Raw genomic sequence first — 20,548 nt, 5'->3', positions numbered from 1 at the left:
TAGCAGGTACAAAAGTAGCATGAAAAGGCCTAGCACAACTGCCATATCAAGTTACGCACCTTCAAGGTAAACGACTTAGTGTTGTTGTATGACAGTAAGCTTGAAAAATTTCCGGGAAAATTCAGAATGCACTGGCTGGGACCATATGTGGTAAAGGAGGTCACGGATGGAGGCATGGTTTAGCTAGTCAAACTAAATGAAGAACCCTTCCGAAGAAATGTAAATGTAAGTCACTTGAAACCCTACATGGGTGGGCTGGCTCTCTGACTAACTGGCCGAGGCACAATCTTCGCCACCCGAAGAGCTGGACAAGGGCGCGTGACTATAAACACATGCACCAGATGTCAGTAGCACAGTAAGGACACACTTCAGACATGGATGATTCAAAAGCAAGAATGCAGTAGGTCTAGCAAACAACGGAGAAATGCGTTGCGGACCTTCGAGCAGTACGGGACCAGTTGGAGTGACTCTGTGCCAAGATTGCCACACCGACTGAGAGACTCAGGATGAGTCATGATGATTGTGTTAAGGGAATTTTTGGCATGGAATCCCCCCACAGCATGTTTTAGGCCCAAAGCCCAAGTTTTGGTCAAGTGTATTGTAAAGACTCCATGAATTGTGGGTGGGGAGCACGAAGTATATGATGAGTCATAGGGTTGTCTGCCCTAAATTATTGTAATCTAATGTAAAGTCATGTCGGCCTACCCATGGTCTACGGACCATGGGATTGTATAAATAGAGCGAGGCTCTAACTTGTAAAGATAGCGAAGAAGAGAGAGGAATACAAATGGTTTGAGCATAGAGTAAGAGTCTAGGTGTATTGGGTCGTAGTAGTAGGAAGAGGCTCTACAACTGAGTGCACAGAGGCCTCATCGAGTCCGTAGCTGAGTGTGTGGACCCCTCCTACTGACAGCGTAGGGTGGTGTCAAGTCTGTAATCTTTATCGAAGAATAATAAAGAGAAGTTGATTCCTGTTTTTGTGTATCTGCTTGTGCATTTCCTTCTTTACATTTGAACTGTCTTATTTATCACGCGCACTGATATGATTATGAAATATGTTGTAATAATCATTAGTCTTACAAAAATAAGTTAAGTAATTAGGTAATAACAAATTAAATAGCAAGGAACTTGGGTATTATACAGGTTGCACCCCGAGTAGGGCTGCGTGGAAGTAGTATCATAGGTTATGAGGGAATAACAAGTGTGCCTCAGGCATCTCAAGGGTTCGGAAACCTAGTTCTAGCACCCTCCCATACTACTTCGGGTGATACCTCAGTTCACATTCCGTGGAGTGTTGCCTAAAGGGCCAGTAGTACCAGGGTTTTCTTGGCTAAATCACCTCTGAACCTGGGTTAGGTCCATGCAAGCCAACATGGAGTCCACAAAGGGTATGCATGTGGTCATTGTGCTTAAAGCTCATATATAACTCCTAGAAATCCATGGTGATTGGGCCTAGTGTGCGAAGCCATTCAACACCTAGGACAATGTCACAACCACCCATGTTAATTGCAAACATGTGGGTCTTTAGGTGGTAGTATCCCATCTGAAGTTTTCTATTTTCACAGCGGCCTTCACATTTCATCATCCCCCCATCAGCAATCTAGACCTAGAAATTAGAGACTTCGCTGACAAAACAGTGAACAACTATGACGACTCGTTGATGGATGAAGTTATGAGTGTTGCCACTATAAATCAATACTACTACAAGATGATGTTTAAAAAAGCCTCTGATTTTGAGAATTTGGGGCGCATAAATTCCTGACAAAGCATGTAGTGAGATAATTGGTTCCTCTGATGTAGCTGGGAGTTCATTGTCCTACTGGGTCTCCTCAACTTCGTCCTCTAGTCCCTCAAGGGGTGGGGCTTCCTCAGATGAGCTGTGATTAGTAATGTCAATTTGAAACGATTTGGGTTCCTTGCATTTATGCCCGGGCGAGTATTTTTCATCACATTTGTACCACAATCCTTGTTTTCTTCTTTCAGCCATTTATGCTGGAGACACTTTTGAACCTTATGTATTTTGGTAGGGCCCTGAGCCTGGGTGGGGCATCCCTTCGCTATGAAATTTGGATGAGGCAACCGGGCCACTAAAGTATGTCCCACTTTGATATCCTTTGTGCAAGCATCCATCCCTGTAGGTGGGTGGTGCATCCGAACATGGGCTTGGATGGCTTCTTTGAGACCACTTATAAAACATTCCAAGTAGAATTCATCTCCTAGACCTTCTATGCGGATGACCAATGTCTCAAAGTCTACAATGTAGTCTTTTACTATGCCTATCTGTCAGAGCTTAGTAAGATGTCCCAAAAAATTAGATTCTCTATCAAATCGGTCACAAAGAGATTTTGAGAACACCTGCCAAGCTATGTTCCCATGATAACATTTCCGATGCCACCGCCACCATTGGTATCTCTCTTGGTCCAAGTAAATGGATCCCACATGTAGTTTAGTTAGATCATTTCGGATATCATTCAGAATGAAATATTGTTCCATTTGTGCTACCCATACCGCCAGATTAGAGCCATCAAATTTATACATGTCCATCTTGGGTGGGTGAGGGTGGGAATGTTGGTGATTTCCATGGAAGTGAATATGATTGCTAGATTCTCCTTTAAGATCTTCATTATACCATGTGCCTCAGGATGCAACCCTGGCATTCTCATTTTGAATTGTGCCATGAATTGTTACATCTGTTCCTCTAGGGCGTGGAAAGAATCCAACTTTTGTTCAAGGCACTCAATCCTCTCATTTTCCATGACTTGAGCTCTCATTTCTACAATAAATAGATCTTGGTCACTTGTCATCACTTCGAAAAATTTAGGACCGCCCAAAAATTGAAGCTAACAAGTGAATGGTACCACTGCGATCAGCTCATCATCCTGAATCTTATGGGCTAGGTCCATTGTAAGCATCTCGGGAAGGCCCCAGATATTTTTTCTTTTGTTACTACAAACAGAGTTTGACTCCCCACTGGTCAATACTGTGGTGGAAAAATACCAGAAAACTTGGGGCCAGACTATAAGAGCCACAAGCCTCACTACGAAAATGGCAAGATCTTATTGCTGAACCCCAACTACTCAATGTGAGATGGACTGTGGTGGCAACAAAACCCCAACTACTAGATCTAAATGGTACTTTGGCTAGTGGATCTAATTGTTGTGGTGGTGACAAAACCCCAACTGCTATATCTGATCTAGAAAATAATATAATGGGCAATATTCAAGGAGTCAAGGGAACTATGGTCTCAAAGGAGTGTGAGGTGCCACATATCACAATATACATAAGGGTCCAATAATAGTACTCGGCCCAATCAATCAGTGCACTAACTAAGGAGGATCAACCATACCCTTAGTTGTACTACCTGACTACCCTATCTTACACGTGAGTAATCTCCTTGAGTGTTGTTCTCAGTGTACTGTAGTAGTAAGATAGATGATGGTTTATCTAAGGCGAGGTTTCAGGTGAGCCTTGGGGGCTTCCCATATACCTAGAGGGTACGTGGAAGGCAGTCCATGTGGGGTTTTGTCTAATGTGCTACTACTCGAAGGGGTACCCACAGGGGTTACAAGGGAGTCCAACAAGCGTGACCACCTCTTGTATTTCCTACGTGTACACCTCCCCAAATCCACAGGTTTATGCGCTCAGCTATATATCCAGTGGTTTAAAGGCGTCGAAACATGTTTCTAGCCTAAAAATACACTATGCCAAAAATGGAGGTACCACCAGCCCTGAAAAGTGCTCTGATACCACTTGTTATCATCTTGACCTGCGAGAAATTCTAGAATACCAAATATGCAAAGAAATACAACCCGAAACATAGAACAAAATGAAAATAATAGCAAGTGTTTTATTATTCAAAGATGAAATCAATGTTCACTTGCCTCTTTGAGGGGGCAACCTCCAATAGAGCAGAGCTCAATTATAAAATAAGACTCGATATCTCTCAATGCAGAGTCTCTTTTCTTTATATAGGATTCATACATACAATACCATGGATCATTACCATGGTTCTCTCAATACCATATATCTAATACCATGGCCTGTTTGCAACTAATTGTGGTCCCTTTCTTAAATGCAGGTCAGCCACTTACAATTATTAATATGGATTTTATTGACTCTTTAACTAACTATAACTATGACTTGACCCTATTACATAAATAAAGCGGTTAGGGTTGGACCCTAGCATCTCCTATCAAGTCTAAATTTTTCCTTGATTCTTTGGAGACGTGGCAATAGACAGAGGTTCCAAAGATTCTGAAGTGTGACACATCAAAATTTCACCGTGAGAAAGCCTCCTCTCGTGTTATCATGCCAAGAATATGATGAGGACTCCTAATATACAAATAGACCATTGTGTTGCATGCTTCATCCCACAAGTGTAGAGATAGGATTTGGTGATGCAACATTTTCCATGCTTCCCCCATAATGCTTCGGTTCTTCCTCTCGGCCACCACATTCTGTTGTGGATTGTGTGGTTCTATCAACTCTCATTGACTACCTTCCTTTCATACAAATTTTTGAAATCATTCAACACATACTCACCATCATTATCACTCCTAAGAGCCTTCACCTTCTTGCAAATTTAAGTCTCTACCAGTGCCTTAAACTCTAAGAACTTGGAGAAAGTATCATCCTTCTTCGGCATGAATAAGTTCCAACACTTCTCTAAATAGTCATCAATAAATATGACAAAATACTTATGCCTCGCAGAGGAATTTTTCACGAAAGGTCCACAAACATCAAAGTGGATCGTTTTAAGGACTACATCTTCTCTAATGTCCCGATCATAAAAGGTGGTTTTAGTGGACTTCCTCAAGGTACACCCTTTACATGTGTCATACTCATCTAGTGCTCCTTTCGGGAAACAGGTGGTAATATGTTGCATGAGCTTCAAAGTGCCATGATGAAAATGGCCATTTTGTATGCCAAAGTTCGTCAACATCGTGGCTCTGCACCCTCTCCACCTTTGTGCTCAATCCAGAACAATCCTCCACATATAGCTTATAGAGGTTCTTCACCCAAACCCCAATCTACTTCACATGTCCATTGGCTATTTTTCTCAAGTATGCCTTTCCTTTGCTAAAGATCACATTGCAGCCATGGTCTTCCAAAACTACAACAGAAACATGGTTCTTCTTTAAACCTAGAACAAACATCCCATCCTTAACCTTGAGAGGGGAGCTCGACTCCTTTTGAATGGTGATTGTACCAATCTCAGCCTCATTGTAAGTTCCATCATCTCGCATATCGATGTGAATATGGAGATCCTTCTCCTCCGAATAACTGAAAAAATATTTGTTCCCTATCATATGGAATGAGACACCGCTGTTGAGATACCACACACTTCCCATTACAATGTTGGTCATGCATGCAGTGAGAGTAAAATAAATCTTGAACTTTGAAACCTAGGCTTCACTCATTGCTCGTCTTGTGGTCTTCTTTTCTTACCTTATTTTGTGCAGACTTCGTTGCCTAGTGCTCGAATTGATGACGGTGAAAGAACTTGATTTTGGACAAGTCTTTCTTCTTGCCCCCTTGACTATATTCTTCTTTGCATTGGGATTTATTCCATTTCCTTCTATTTTACGTTCCATCCAAGAAACAATTCTCCTCATCCTCGCTCTTGGATTAAGTCTTGTCTTTAGTATTCCCACTTAATTCCTCTTGTACCAAATCATACCACAAGTGTTGCTAATTTGGTAGTTTCTCCCACCCATTCACCAAATCTTAGTAGTTGTGTCATCCCTTCGGAAGTCTTAGAAGGGCTAGACTCACCATATCATCCTATGCTACAGTAAAACCAAGTTGATCATGACAGTTTGTGCACCTACTCAAGTAATTTGGAATGGTCTCATTCCTTTGCATCTTGATATTTCGAAGATTGTTCTTGAGTGCCAATTTGTTGTGGTCACTACCATTTTGGAAAAAAAAATCTAGCGCTTGGCACATTGCATACAAAGTCTCTTTCCCATGGAAATTTAAGACAATATGGTCTTATACTACCTCCAATATGATCCTCCATGCCTTGGAAACACACTTCTTCCATTCTTCCATATCCTTAGCATCAAATGTTGTCAATTTTGGAATATCAATATCAATGAATTCCTTCAATCCAATATCCTCCAGTACTTCCTCCATGCGGTCCTTCCATGAAACATAATTAGATATTCCCTCAAGGGCATACTCAAGCCTTAGTCCATGGAAAGCCATCTTCTCGGTACTGAAGAAAACCTACAACCTTGACCTAGAAATTAAAATGTCCTGCAATGACAAGTTTGAAATATTTTGTTTTATAGTTATTCCAACTCTGACACCATGTAGAAATTAATGTGTAGATTCAATACTGCTCATGAAATTTTCTAACTGAGAAGACTTCAAGCTACTCTAGTAATCCAGGGAAGTTAATTCACCATCTAAAACAAGAATTATAGACATGCAAAAGTAAACATCACACATTCACAGAGATTCATCTAGGGGAAAGCAACTCCTCAAAACCCCTTACTATATATATTTCATTAATCAGTGAATATAGAAGAAATACATATGCTTTCTCTAGCCTGAGTAAACCCTGCAAGTGTATAGACTACCCCCTTGCCTAACTCACTGAACCTGGCAAACACTTAGCCAATTTCAAGTCTTCCTAAGATCATAATTCCCTGCATTGTTCCCTTTCGAATTTTTCCCTATTTTTTAGGAATTTCACACTCTGGAATTGCAAAATTTCCTTAGGTCATTCTCTGACTGTATGAACCACTTGTACACATTAGAGTATGCTACAACTAATAGTACACTACCTTGGAACCTCAATCTCAACTGGGTAACTCAAATTATCTGCTTGCAACAATTATTTTGGGTTGATTGATCACTGAGTTTGATTGAAATTCCACTTCCACAACTTGACCTCCACTAATTTTCTTCATAGTTAGAATTATTTAAACTGATAATAACTCAAATTTTATGAAAAAGATTGCTACAAATTAGAAATCACTCATGCAAAACTAAACTCTAACTCCTCCAACTTAAATTTACTGAGTAAACTAGGTGACAAAAGCCATGTCACACAAGTTAACATCATTCAAGTTCTCTATTGATGTGGAAATTCAAATTTTAATCTAGTTTGGCCAAGGAAAAGTCAAAACTATATATTCTTGCTGCATTTTCAACATAAGTCTTGCTAAGTAGTTGAGGACGAATTACTAACAGACGTGCCTTCATATATGACTATGTTAAGTAGAACCATATTATAAGCATGTAATATGATCTAGAATGGCATGTAAAGATGAAGATTATATCCTTCCAGTCGAATCCAATCAAAGGATGTGACCATACTACTTGGAAGGGGTATCGTGGGAATGGGGGAATTTCCCCCTTCTATTATATGAATAGGAGAAATTCTCCCCAATTCTATGAGAACAAGAGGATTTACCCTCTGTGCTATGGGAATGGGAGGATTGTCCCCCTTTGTCGTTGGAATAGGAGGATTTCCCCTCAGCTCATCGAAACCTGAAGAAATTAGAAGAACCTAAGCAGTATGAAATTCACTCTCTATGGGAAATGCATGATCAATGAAGGTTGAATTGAGTCAACCCTTTTATCAACCAATGGTTGCCCGATAATGTACTCATGGGATTCAGGTTCTGAGATACTAGGTTTGACTAGAGATGAATTCTTATCAATCACTTCATCAAGTAGATGAGGATTGGGAGAAAGCTTTTGATAACTAACCAAAAGAGGAGGTTGAGAATCTGTAAGATTTTCAAACACTTTTGAGGCTTCATCCATATAAGGACAAGGGTGAATAGGATGAATCCCTTCACATAACCTACAGGGAAACTTAACTTTACCCTTTTTCCTGTGGATCTTACTATCACTAGTTAATGGTTTGTCCCCAGGATGATATCTAGAGGCTTATGACCAAGGATGATGTGAGCCTATGGACCACACTTCTAATGCTTTTGGAATACCAAGGAAATATCTAAGAAGGTGGTCATGCTTACATAACTTGTAAGGGAATTTAACTTTGTGGGGTTGATTGGAAGGTTCTGCCATACTATTGCATTGGTAGGAATGGTTGCTTGGTTCCCCCCATTCTTATTTTTCTTATTCTTTTTCTTCTTTTCATCTTGGTTACTAGAATAGAGACTTTCACTAAGTAAGGAGGAAGAAAGGGATGAAGAAACATCAGGTGAAGAAGGAAAAGGGTCAACTTTAGGGTAAACTTGAAGTTGATTTTGTTCAGGTGGAGGAGAATTTGGGTGAGAAGGAGTTTGGACATTTGGAACCAAGGACGTCAAAAACAACCAAACTAGAAAAACCAATGGTAAATATGGGAAGGGAGAACTTTGTCATATAAGGAGCACCAATATTTCAAAAGGAAGGAAAAGGACCAAGATTTTGGTCAAAGAGGTTTTCTTGACTCGTAGACTCTGGAACTATTATTGTTAGTCTCAACCTAAAATCTACTAAGGAGTTGTCCCATAGCAATTGTGTTGTTCCATGGTCAATTAATTGATTTTAGAAATTAAAGACACAAAATAAAGAAAAGATGGGTAACTAGGAAAAAAGGATTACCATCTCAACGTGAAATGAAAAATAACACCTTGGTAAACTAAGGTTTTACATACATGTGGTAAATCTCCATGAATTTTGTATTCAATGTATCACAGTGTACAAGGTAGTCGAATTAGTTACTTATGGTGAGGATAGAAACCTAGTGTGGACTTCCTAAATATACCCTAATATATGTCAAAATGCAATCCATGTTAGTGTTTTATAATGCGTAACCATACAATGAGATTGTCCCAATATACTTTTGATGTTTGGAGCGACATACAATAGACCCGAAGCTAGAGAGAGAATGATATGATACACTTACATACATGGAATGATATATCACCCCCAAAATGCAATGCTAGCCAAAAATGACAACTCCTATGTTTTTATGTGCTGCAACACGTCTCTAGCCTATATCTCTAGATGTTTGTGTTAATGTTTAAAATACTCCATAAGGTTGAGTCAATAAATTTTAAAGTTTATCTTGAATTATGTTTCGATTTCACGGCTCAAAACTCGATGTCACCTAAACAAACCTATGATGCAAGTAATATGACAAAAATAACTCCTTTCACTTTCCTTTTAACAATGAAATGGCTAACTAAGTAGAGTAATAAGAAATCAATCAACAATGCAACAAGCAAGTGATGCAACAATCAAACTCCTCAACTTCACTATTCCAATCAAAATCAAAGCCCTATATGCAATGCAAATGATTATTTTCTTTTATTTTATTTTCTTTTAATGTTTAAATGTAATTAAAACTAAGATACAACAAGATCATTGATAAGATAAATCACACATGATATTATTGTAATATAAATTTATTGAATTCAATCAATAATCAATCTTAATGTGTACATATGACCTAATTGATAAGAAGAAGAGAAAACAAAGAAATTCTTACCAAAGGTGAATAAAAAAAAATGAATACATTAAGATGGCTTTTAAGAGACATAGGAAAACTCATAAAACTCAAGAAAACATCCTGAACCAAAGAAGATCAAAGAGTAACGGAAGAAATGCCAATTTTTACATCCTACAAGATAATTGCAGGAGCATAAGGGAAACCAGTGCACTGCAGCACAAGTCCAACATATGAGAAGTTGTGTTACAGTGCAATCACTACAAGTGCATCATAGGAGAAGGTAGGTTATAGTATAGGTACAACTAAGGTACACATGCATTGAAGTTCTTTATCATAGAACAAGGAATTTCTGGGGTATTTTTGGTCAAAATATTACACAATAAATGCAAACAAGCTCAACAAGGTGTTTTCCTAAGGTCAATCAATGTCTCATCGAGATAATTAAAGTCATTTTAATAGGTTTGAAGGTGGTAATGTTAAGAAAACGACTGAGGAGAGAATCATTTGCTAGCAGAGTAGCCAATTTTTTTATGCGGAATTTACTGTTATGGATAAAGGTGAATTCTCTAGACCTAGACGTCTGGTATATGACAAGAAAATATAAATAACTTCAAATATTTCCTTAGAGAAGTTAGACTATTGGAAAGAAGCCTAGATCGTATCTGTAGCAATCCTTCCTTTCCTCCTTGCTTGTAAGCTCCAATTGTAGCTCCAAACACTATAATTAGAACCTACACACATGATTAAAACAAGCAAAGAAACCATGATCTATGTAGCATAATATAATATCTCTATTTAATGAGTAATAAAAGCATTGAAATATATGAGTGCAAACATAACAAAAAAAATAGACGAAAAAATGGTTCTCTTTGTATTAACAAAAATATGAGAGAGTACAACCATAAATAGAATTCTAACTTTGTAGATTTCTCATCAAGTTGACTTGTCCTTCCTTGTCACAAAGCACACTTCAACACCAACCCTAATCCAAGAAAGTGATGCCTCCTTAGGTTCAAACTAGAAACATGAGGGTACTATAAATCTCCAAAAGCCAACCCAAAACTTATGGGAGGCAGTAAATTTATAGGAGATGTGTGGTAGTTTAGGAATTATTATCCATTTACCAATCTAGGCTTCAGATCCACTTAAGAGGGGAATATGAGCTCAAGGATAAGAGGTGAGGTCTCCAATATAGGATCATATTGGATTCAAGCTCTTATCTATGCTAAATATTTAAAATTACATTCAAAGCTTCTTGAAGAGGAATCTTTAGAGATATTTTTTACCTTTTCTAAATTTCTAGAATCAATGCACCTGCAGAATAGAGCAACCTACGTTGGTGCAAAAAGGAGAAACCAACACTAAACACAGGTGGATAAAGGGACAAGGTACACTTTGGCTAAAAAAAATATTTTGAGTTATTAATCCCGAAAACTCATACTTTTTGGAAAGGTCATGCCTCCATCATTGTGACAGGATGATTAGAACATGGTCACGAATGTTGATTTATCTCGTTTGCAGGCCTATTGACCAAATGTGAAAAAGTGGCCTATAATAAGCACATCATGTCAAAATAAGCATGAATTCCTTTTATTGTTTGAATTTCAACACATTTAAAAAAAGGGTTCATTCAATTAAAAGAAAATAAATCTATTAAAAGGTTTCATTGTGGATGCTATAATATTTAGAGTTTCATTTTAGATTATTTTTATTAAAACTAAAAAGCATTTTATTTATTTCAGCGTGATTTTATTTTTAAAAAATAGAGTGAGTAATTATGAATATTTTCCTCAACTAATTTTCCACAGATACTTCTTTTTCTTGACAAAAATTATGAATTACAATATTTATGAATGAAGACCTTCATACATGCCCAAGGTTTTTGAGATACATTGTAGAACAACTAGGTAGAGTCGACCCAAGAAACATTAGTATCCATGACCAATAACTAAAGAAACATAGTTCTTTGAAGATAAATCTTGGTGTGAGAAAATTGATGAACCTCCACATTAGCATGGTCATCCACCAAGGTTGCCAAGATTATAGGTACAGGAAGAGTCACACCACTCTAAAAATGGTACATACTCCAATAGTGAATTCAACAATGAATCATCCTCTTTAGAACATCATCATAGAACTAGAAGCACTAGAGATATATATGAGTAGGAGTATGATTTTGAATAATAAAATTTGTTTTCCTTTCTTTCATTTCAACCAACATACTTGGAAAAGGCAGTAAAAGAGAAAAATGAGGTTGATGTAATGAATCTGAAAGTTACAACCATAGAGAATAATGAAACTTGGGAAATGGTTGATCTCCCAAAATATTTAACAAGAATTGGTGCCAAGTGGGTCTACAAGACCAAAGTAAATGAAAAAGGAAAAACCAACAAACATAAGGAATGGTTTTCTACCAAAGGGTTCTCTCAACAACTTGGTGTAAAATATGGTGAAATCTTTGCTCCAGTAGCAAGGTTAGAAAGAGTCATAATTATTTTTTCGACTATAGCTCAAAATAAATGGTAAGTTTTTCAACTAGATGTAAAATATTCTTTCTTCAACTGTATATTGGAGGAAGAGGTTTATGTGGATTAGCCACTTGGTTTTGAAATTCTAGGCAAAGAACATAAAGTGTGTAAGTTGAAGAAACAATTATATGGCTTGAGACAAGTTCAACAAGCTTGGTATAGCCAAAGTGACTCTTACATCATCAAAATTGGATTCTATAGAAGCATCCATGAGCCAACTCTTTATACAAAAGCTCATGACGTTAAAATTCTTAGTGTTTGCCTTTATGTTGATGATTTTTTTATACACATAATATGATCTTAGAAGAATTTAAATTTGTCATGCAAACAAAATTTGACATGACTAATATTTCCCTAATGAAGTATTTCTTAGGAATTGAAATTCAATAATCTACCAATGACATTTATTTTTTGTCAACAAAAGTATGTCACTGACATCCTCTAAAAGTTCACAATGATCAACAACAAACCAGTTGACAATCCAATTTCTCTAGGCACTAATCTAGGAAAACAAGATGAAGGACCATCAGTTGATTCTACTTTGCATAAAACTCTAGTTTCAACTAGACCTGACATCATGTTTGTAGCTAGTTGTTTTTTCCATTTTTATGAAACCACCTAAGAATTCGCATTAGAAGGTTGCAAAAATAGTCTTAACATATGTTACAGGGATACTAAAATAAGACTTATTGTACACACATTCTAAAAATTGTTCAATTTTCAGGCTACAGAAATAGATATTATGCTAGCATCTTAGATGATTGGAAAACCACATTAGGATATACTTTTCACTTGACAATAAATATTATCTCATTGAAATCCAAGGAAAAACCCATTGTTTCAATATCTTCTACAAAGGAAAATTATATAGCCACAACTTCCATAATTTGTAAAGAAGTACAGTTGAGAAGTCTACTAAATGATATTTCAAATGTTCAAAAGGAGCCAGATCCTATTTTATTTTTATGTGATAACATATCTACCATTGCTTTACCCAAAGATCCTGTCTTTCACAAAAGGTGCAAGCATATTGTGAGATAGTTTGGCTTCATTCGAGAGATTTTTAGTAATGGAGATATATTTCTTGATTTTTGTGATTCATGAGATCAACTTGCTAACATTTTTACAAAACCATTGGGAAAATTCTTATTTGAATTTAAAACATAGCTCTTGAGCATTATAAGTGCCAATAATCCTAATAGTTGAGATGAGGATGTTGTGCTGAGAGAAATAATCTCACTGTCCCTAGTTTACCAGCTAGGTGCCATAGTCAGTTCGCAATTTAGTTTAGTTAGTTGACTTTAGTTGAGTTTTAGATGAGTCTTACTCCGATTATTTATTAATGTTGTTTCCTTGTCTCCTATGTAATCTATTTAGTTGTTATTCAATGATGAGAACATTTTTTCAATCCATTGCTAATTTTGATTTTGTTCTCTGTGTTGTTTTCCTCTACAATCATTGTCACAATTTATTCACTAGAAAATTTATGTCATCTTTCATTTCTCAGCCAAGGTGATTAACAAAGGGATGTGAAATGGTGGGGATCTATAAAAACAGAACACCTATATGGGAGATAAGAAAAATTGAATACCATTATTGATGATGAAGGTGCCTATATCTTCTTTGTTGTTGTGATCTTCAGTAAAGAGAAGATCATTGGAGTGGTCAGAAGTACCCTTATTCATTGAGAATTGTGAGAGATACAAAGATTTTATTTTTTTAGAAGGACGATGGTGGAATCAACAAATAAAATATATGTGGAAGATTTAATATGTTGTTTATTTGTGTGCTTTACCTAACTTGAAACGTAGGGAAAAAATATGTTTAGTTAGTATTTAGTAATAATAAGATATAAGTTATATAACAATCTCAAAGAAATAAACAATGTTTTACTCTAGAAAAAATCAATTGAAAAAATAGTGCACAATAGATATATTATTATCTTTTAGTTAAAAACAATCAAGCCAACAAACAATATATGTATTATTATCTTTTACTTAAAAGTAACCAAGCCATCAAACATTTTAGTCATGCCCAAGTGAGAATTCAATGCTCAACATTGACATAATTGCAACAGAGAATTCCCATGCCATTTAAATGCTTCATCACATGCAATTATTAAAACCGAATCCCACAAATACCAACTAACCAAAACCATAATTGTTAACAAAACCACAATTTCTAGCAGAACAAACTTGACACTTTCACACAATGAAGTTTATCGAATAATTCCTCATTTAAACTTGACCTGGAGATTCCCTCCGCCAAATCTTGTTGGGTGTGGAGCCTGATTATCTTCTATATTCAAAGGTATCACCACATAGGACCCCAGTTCGAAATGGGGGTGGCAACGTCGCCCATAAAATATTCGCTGCAGGGGGGGTCCAGGGGGGGCAACTGTGACCTTTGGGAGCCCCCCCCTGGCGGGGGGTTTCGGGGGCAGTGCCCCCGAAGCTAAAAACAACTGTAAAAATGCCTTGTAAAAGTATAGTAATTTCTAGTCAATCTGGGTCGTTCATTAGGCGGATGATCTGACTGTAGAACTTATGTTTAGTTTAGGGTTTTTTTTGCCCTAGAAGGCAACCCCTCTCTTTGTATGAGGGTATTGTATTTGAGGCTGTGTGATAGATGTGTACTCTGTGAGCGAGAAACAGAGAGGTGAGACTGTGAGAGAAAACAGAGGATATTACAGTGGATTTGCTGTAGGTTGTGTCTCTCCATTTTGCTGGATAATAGAAAGGAAGGACTGGCTGTTCGGGGTGGACGTAGCCCAAACTAGGTGAACCATGCATATCTGTGAATATCTTGTTTTGTGCGTTTTCTGTGTTTATATTTTTGCAATATTTTATGTGTTCCATTGCTCCGTAATATATAATTTTCTAACAACTGGTATCAGAGCCAAAGGTCTATTTGGCTGATAAACTCGCAGGAAAGAAGGGTTCCTGGTTCGAGTGGGAGAAATGGCGGAAGATGGTAAGTTTAGGGTTGAGAAATTTAACAGTAAAAACTTCTCGCTGTGGAAGATGCAGATGGAAGATTATCTGTATCAGAAATATCTATACCTACCATTGGGCGAAAAATCAAATATGCCGACGGGTATGACGGACGAAGAGTGGAACCTTCTCGATAGAAAGGCACTCGGAACAATATGGTTGTGCCTTGTTGCGTCAGTCACCTTCAACATTTCGAAGGAAACCACGACAGAGGGTTTGATTCAGACATTGTCAAAACTATATGAAAAACCCTCGGCCTCAAACAAGGTATTTCTTATGAAAAGATTATTTAATATGAAGATGTCGGAAGGTGGATCTGTTGCAGACCATTTAAATGATTTTAATATAGTTACAAGTCAGTTAAGTTCTGTAGGGGTAAACTTTGATGATGAAGTTAGAGCTTTGTTATTCTTGTGCTCATTACCAGAAAGTTGGAATGGTTTGGTAATGGCCATTAGTAACTCCGTTTCTGGATCTAGTACTTTAAAGTTTGATGATGTTGTCGGTGCTATCCTTAGCAAGGAAATGCGACGGAAAAGCTCTGGTGAGACATCGGGAAATGCTTTGAGTGCAGAGTCTAGAGGAAGAAAAATGTAAAGAGGAAAGAGCTCAGGATATCGTAGTAAATGAAGGAAAGGTAGATCCAAGTCCAGATCGGGGATAGTGTGCTGGGGATGTGGAAAGAAAGGACACCTAAAGAAAGACTGTAGATCTCGGAAGGGAAAAGAAGGAGATGCACAGCAAGAAAACAATCATGAAGCAAATGTGACAGGTGAGGTGTTACAAGATGCTTTGATTCTTTCCTTCGAAAATATTACTGATTCCTGGGTGGTAGATTCAGGGGCTTCATTCCATGCCACACCTGATAAGAAATACTTTCATGACTATGTTCAAGGAGATTTTGGACAAGTTCATCTGGGTGATGATAAACCCTGTAAAATCGTTGGAATGGGTAAGGTTCTTGTAAAACAAAAGAATGGAAACCAATGGCTATTAAAGGAAGTAAGGCATGTTCCAAATCTAAAGAAAAATCTGATTTCAATAGGGCAATTAGGCGGTGAAGGTTGTGTGACAACTTTCACAGATAAAGCTTGGAAGGTCACCAAAGGAGCCCTGGTAATAGCAAAAGGCGAAAAGGTTGGTACATTGTATTTATGCAATGGTATTTCTAACTTTGTTAATGCTTTAACTTCCAAAGGAGCAGATGCAACATTATGGCATCATAGGCTCGAACACATGAGTGAAAAGGGGATGAAGATTCTTCACTCAAGGAATTTGTTGCCAGGTTTGAAGAATGTTGATTTGGACTTCTGTGAGAATTGCATTTATGGAAAACAGAAGAGAGACAAATTTCGCAGAGTTGGGAAAGAAAAGAAGAATGAAAAATTAGAGCTTGTGCATACAGATGTATGCGGACCTGCTCAGGTATCATCTCTCGGTGGCTCTCATTATTATGTTACTTTTATTGATGATGCAACTAGAAAAACTCGAATTTATTGTATTAAGAATAAATCTGATGTATTTGATACTTTCAAGAAATGGAAAGCTTTGGTTAAGATTGAGACAGGAAAGAAATTGAAGTGTCTTAGATCAGATAATGCAGGTGAATATTGCAGCAAAGAGTTTGATAGGTACTATTCAAAGCATGGAGTTCACAGAGAGAAGACAGTTCCAAGAACACCACAAGAAAATGGTGTGTCAGAAAGGATGAACAGAACAATCATGGAGCGTGCAAGGTGCATGAGATTGCATGCAGGATTGCCTTTACAGTTTTGGGAAGATGCTGTAGATACTGCTGTTTATCTAATAAACAGAGTGCCTTCAAGTTCCTTGGATGGTGGTGTTCTAGAGGAAGAATGGATAGGTAAAAAGGTAAACTACTCTATTTTAAAGCCTTTTGGTTGTGAGGCATTTGTCCATATTGATAAAGAAAATAGAACAAAGCTTGAGGCAAAGTCAAAGAAATGTACCTTTATTGGATATGGTGTTAATGATTTTGGTTATCGCTTATATGATTATGAAAATCACAAAATCATTAGGAGCAGAGATGTAATATTCAATGAAAAGGTCTTGTATAAGAATCAGTTGCAGGAAAAGAAACAGGAAAATGAAAACAAGGAATACGTAGTTCTTGATGAAATCACTGAAAAAGTAAAGGTGCCTAAAAATAATAATAATCAACAACCACAACAACAACAACAACAGGCACCCCAAACACCTGAAAGTGGTGTTAGAAGATCTACCAGGATAAGTATACCCCCTGAACGATACTCTCCTTCATTATATTATTTATTGTTGACTGATTCCGGTGAACCCGAATGTTATGAAGAAGTAATGCATGTTGAAAGCAGGAAGAAGTGGGAGGTAGCCATGGAAGAAGAGATGGATTCCTTAATGCATAACCAGACTTTGGATTTAGTCAGGTTTCTTGTAGGAAAAACTACATTGAAGAATAAATGGGTTTACAGGCTGAAGGAAGAAGATGGAGGAAAACAGAGGTATAAAGCTAGACTTGTGGTGAAGGGGTTTGCACAGAAGAAAGGTATTGATTTTGATGAAATATTTTCTCCGGTTGTTAAAATGACTTCAATCAAAACTATTTTAAGTGTTGTAGCAGCTGAAGCTTTGCATCTTGAGCAGTTAGATGTAAAGACAACCCTTCTCCATGGGGATTTGGAGGAAGAGATATATGCAGCAGCCATAAGGATATGAGGTGAAAGGGAAGGAGAAACTAGTGTGCAGGTTGAAGAAGAGCTTGTATGGCTTAAAACAGGCTCCAAGGCAGTGGTATCTAAAATCTGACAAGTCTATGTCTGAACAAGGTTATATTAGATGTCACTCTGATCATTGTGCTTATTTGAAAAATCAAAATGATGGCGGCTATATTATATTGTTATTGTATGTAGATGACATGCTTGTTGCAGGATCTAACATGAAGGAAATAAATGTGCTCAAAAGAAAATTGGCAAATTCATTTGCAATGAATGATTTGGGAGCTGTAAAACAAATCCTTGGTATGAGAATAACTAGAGACAGGAAAAATCGTAAATTAACATTGTCTCAGAATGAGTACATACAAAAGGTGTTGAAAAGATTTAACATGCACAATGCAAAACTAGTTAGTACACCTTTTGCTAGCCATTTCAAACTTAGCAAGGAAATGTGCCCAAAGACCGAAGAAGACATGGATTATATGTCTAAAGTTCCATATGCATTAGCAGTTGGAAGCTTAATGTATGCAATGGTCTGCACAAGGCCTGATATTGCACATGCAGTGGCAGTTGTAAGCAGGTACATTAACAATCCAAGAAAGGAACATTGGATGGTAGTGAAATGGATTCTCAGATATTTGGAAGGTACCACAAATCAAGCATTATGCTTTGGTGGTTCAAACATCTCCCTACAAGGATATGTTGATGCAGATATGGCAGGTGACAAAGATAACAGGAGGAGCACTACAAGATATGTATTTATTGTTGGAGGAACAACTGTCAATTGGGTTTCAAAAATCCAAAGTGTTGTTTCACTTTCAACAACAGAAGTAGAGTATGTTGCTGCTACAAAGGCTAGTAAAGAAATGATTTGGTTACAAAGGTTTATGGGTGAATTGGGTAAGGAGCATGATATGGGCACATTATACAGTGATAGCCAAAGTTCCATTAATCTTGCAAAGAACTCAACATTTCATTCCAGGACTAAACACATACAGCTCAAGTACCATTTCATACGATCAGTGTTGGAAGATAGAGAGTTGAAGCTGGAAAAGATACACACTAGCCAGAATCCTGCAGATATGCTAACAAAAGTTGTAACGAGGGAGAAACTGAGAATATGCTCAGTTTCAATTGGTCTTCAAGGATGACGATGAAGATGAGAAACAACCAGGTGCAGAGGAGTCATTGTCCAGCAAATGGAGCAGCGGTGGAGTTGCTACAATCAGTCTCCAAGTGGGAGATTGTTGGGTGTGGAGCCTGATTATCTTCTATATTCAAAGGTATCGCCACATAGGACCCCAGTTCGAAATGGGGGCAGCAACGCTGCCCGTAAAATATTCGTTGCAGGGGGGGTCCAGGGGGGGCGGCTGCGACCTTTGGGAGCCCCCCCCCTGGCGGGGGGTTTCGGGGCAGTGCCCCCGAAGTTAAAAACAACAGTAAAATTGCCTTGTAAAAGTATAGTAATTTCTAGTCAATCTGGGCCGTTAATTAGGCGGATGATTTGACGGTAGAACTTATGTTTAGTTTAGGGTTTTTTGCCCTAGAAGGCAACCCCTCTCTTTGTATGAGGGTATTGTATTTGAGGCTGTGTGATAGATGTGTATTCTGTGAGCGAGAAATAGAGAGGTGAGACCGTGAGAGAAAATAGAGGATATTACAGCAGATTTGCTGTAGGTTGTGTCTCTTCATTTTGCTGGATAATAGAAAGGAACGACTAGCTGTTCGGGGTGGACGTAGCCCAAATTGGGTGAACCACGCATATCTGTGTCTCTCTTGTTTTTTCCGTTTTCTGTGTTTATATTTCTGCAATATTTTATGTGCTCCATTGCTTCGTAATATATAATTTTCTAACAAATCTAGTGGAACCTGCTAAGTGAGGTAGCATCATTCAGTCCCTTGCCTTACACCCTCAATGTTTATGACCAATGTATCCAGTAAGTCCACATGTTATCCAAGGATCCCATATGATCCTCCATATCACCACATGATATGATATATACCTAGGTCTTACAGTGGTATCCCCATTTAGATGTAAAATATTTAACCATATATATATGTTTGTTGTTTCTATCATAGGACTTACCCCATCATCCCCTCATTTTTCCATTGTAGAAACAATGTTGAAGGCTACTCTCCATGTGGCCCCAACTCAAACACACACCTTCATATACGTCAAGAGTGTCTATATTTTAACACCCTTAGATAAAATTCCCCTCACCCAAAATAATGTCTTCAAGTTGTTTGGGTTCATAGTGTAAACAATTGCCATAAACATACAGAGAGCCATGTTAATATTTTTCTCATCCCTAGGGTCTTTGCTTTTGGGCTATGTAGACATGAACACACCTTGTTGTGTATCAATCAAGATTCTAATCACAATGTTCTCGACTAATAAATAAAAATCCTTCCCTAGAGACACAACAAAACAACATCAACTCTTTCAGAACCCTGTGAGTATGTGGGAAAAAATGAATCAAAGTAATTCAATGCCAGCAGACTGTTTACATGTGAATGGGCATATGAAAGACATGGTAAGGCATGCATACACATAGTAAATTACAGGTAAAATATGAATTCAAAACTAGGTATATGGGGGAGCATGTGAGGATATGGAGAATGTAGGATTCTTCGATATCATGGGGAATTCTTAGATACCCTGGTTGTAACTTTGAGGGGATAGGGCTTGAAAGTCAATTGTGTTGCCTCACATGGCACATTTGGCTTAAGGGGAACCCAAAGTCATGTTTAAAGAGGAATTGTTATGTAAAGGTGACTTATTGAAGGAGATAAAGTAGTTTTTAACACTTTATATTGGTGGCTTTTGGGAAAAAATGATATTACATGTGATGTAGCATTGAAAAGGTTGGGGATTCTCCATTGTAATATGTCAAA

This window comes from Pinus tabuliformis, chromosome J (genome assembly GCF_031772625.1).
Source record: "Pinus tabuliformis cultivar Carrire ecotype Pingquan chromosome J, CPIR1, whole genome shotgun sequence".
Taxonomy (NCBI): domain Eukaryota; kingdom Viridiplantae; phylum Streptophyta; class Pinopsida; order Pinales; family Pinaceae; genus Pinus; species Pinus tabuliformis.
Note: the sequence above shows the minus strand (reverse complement) of the source record.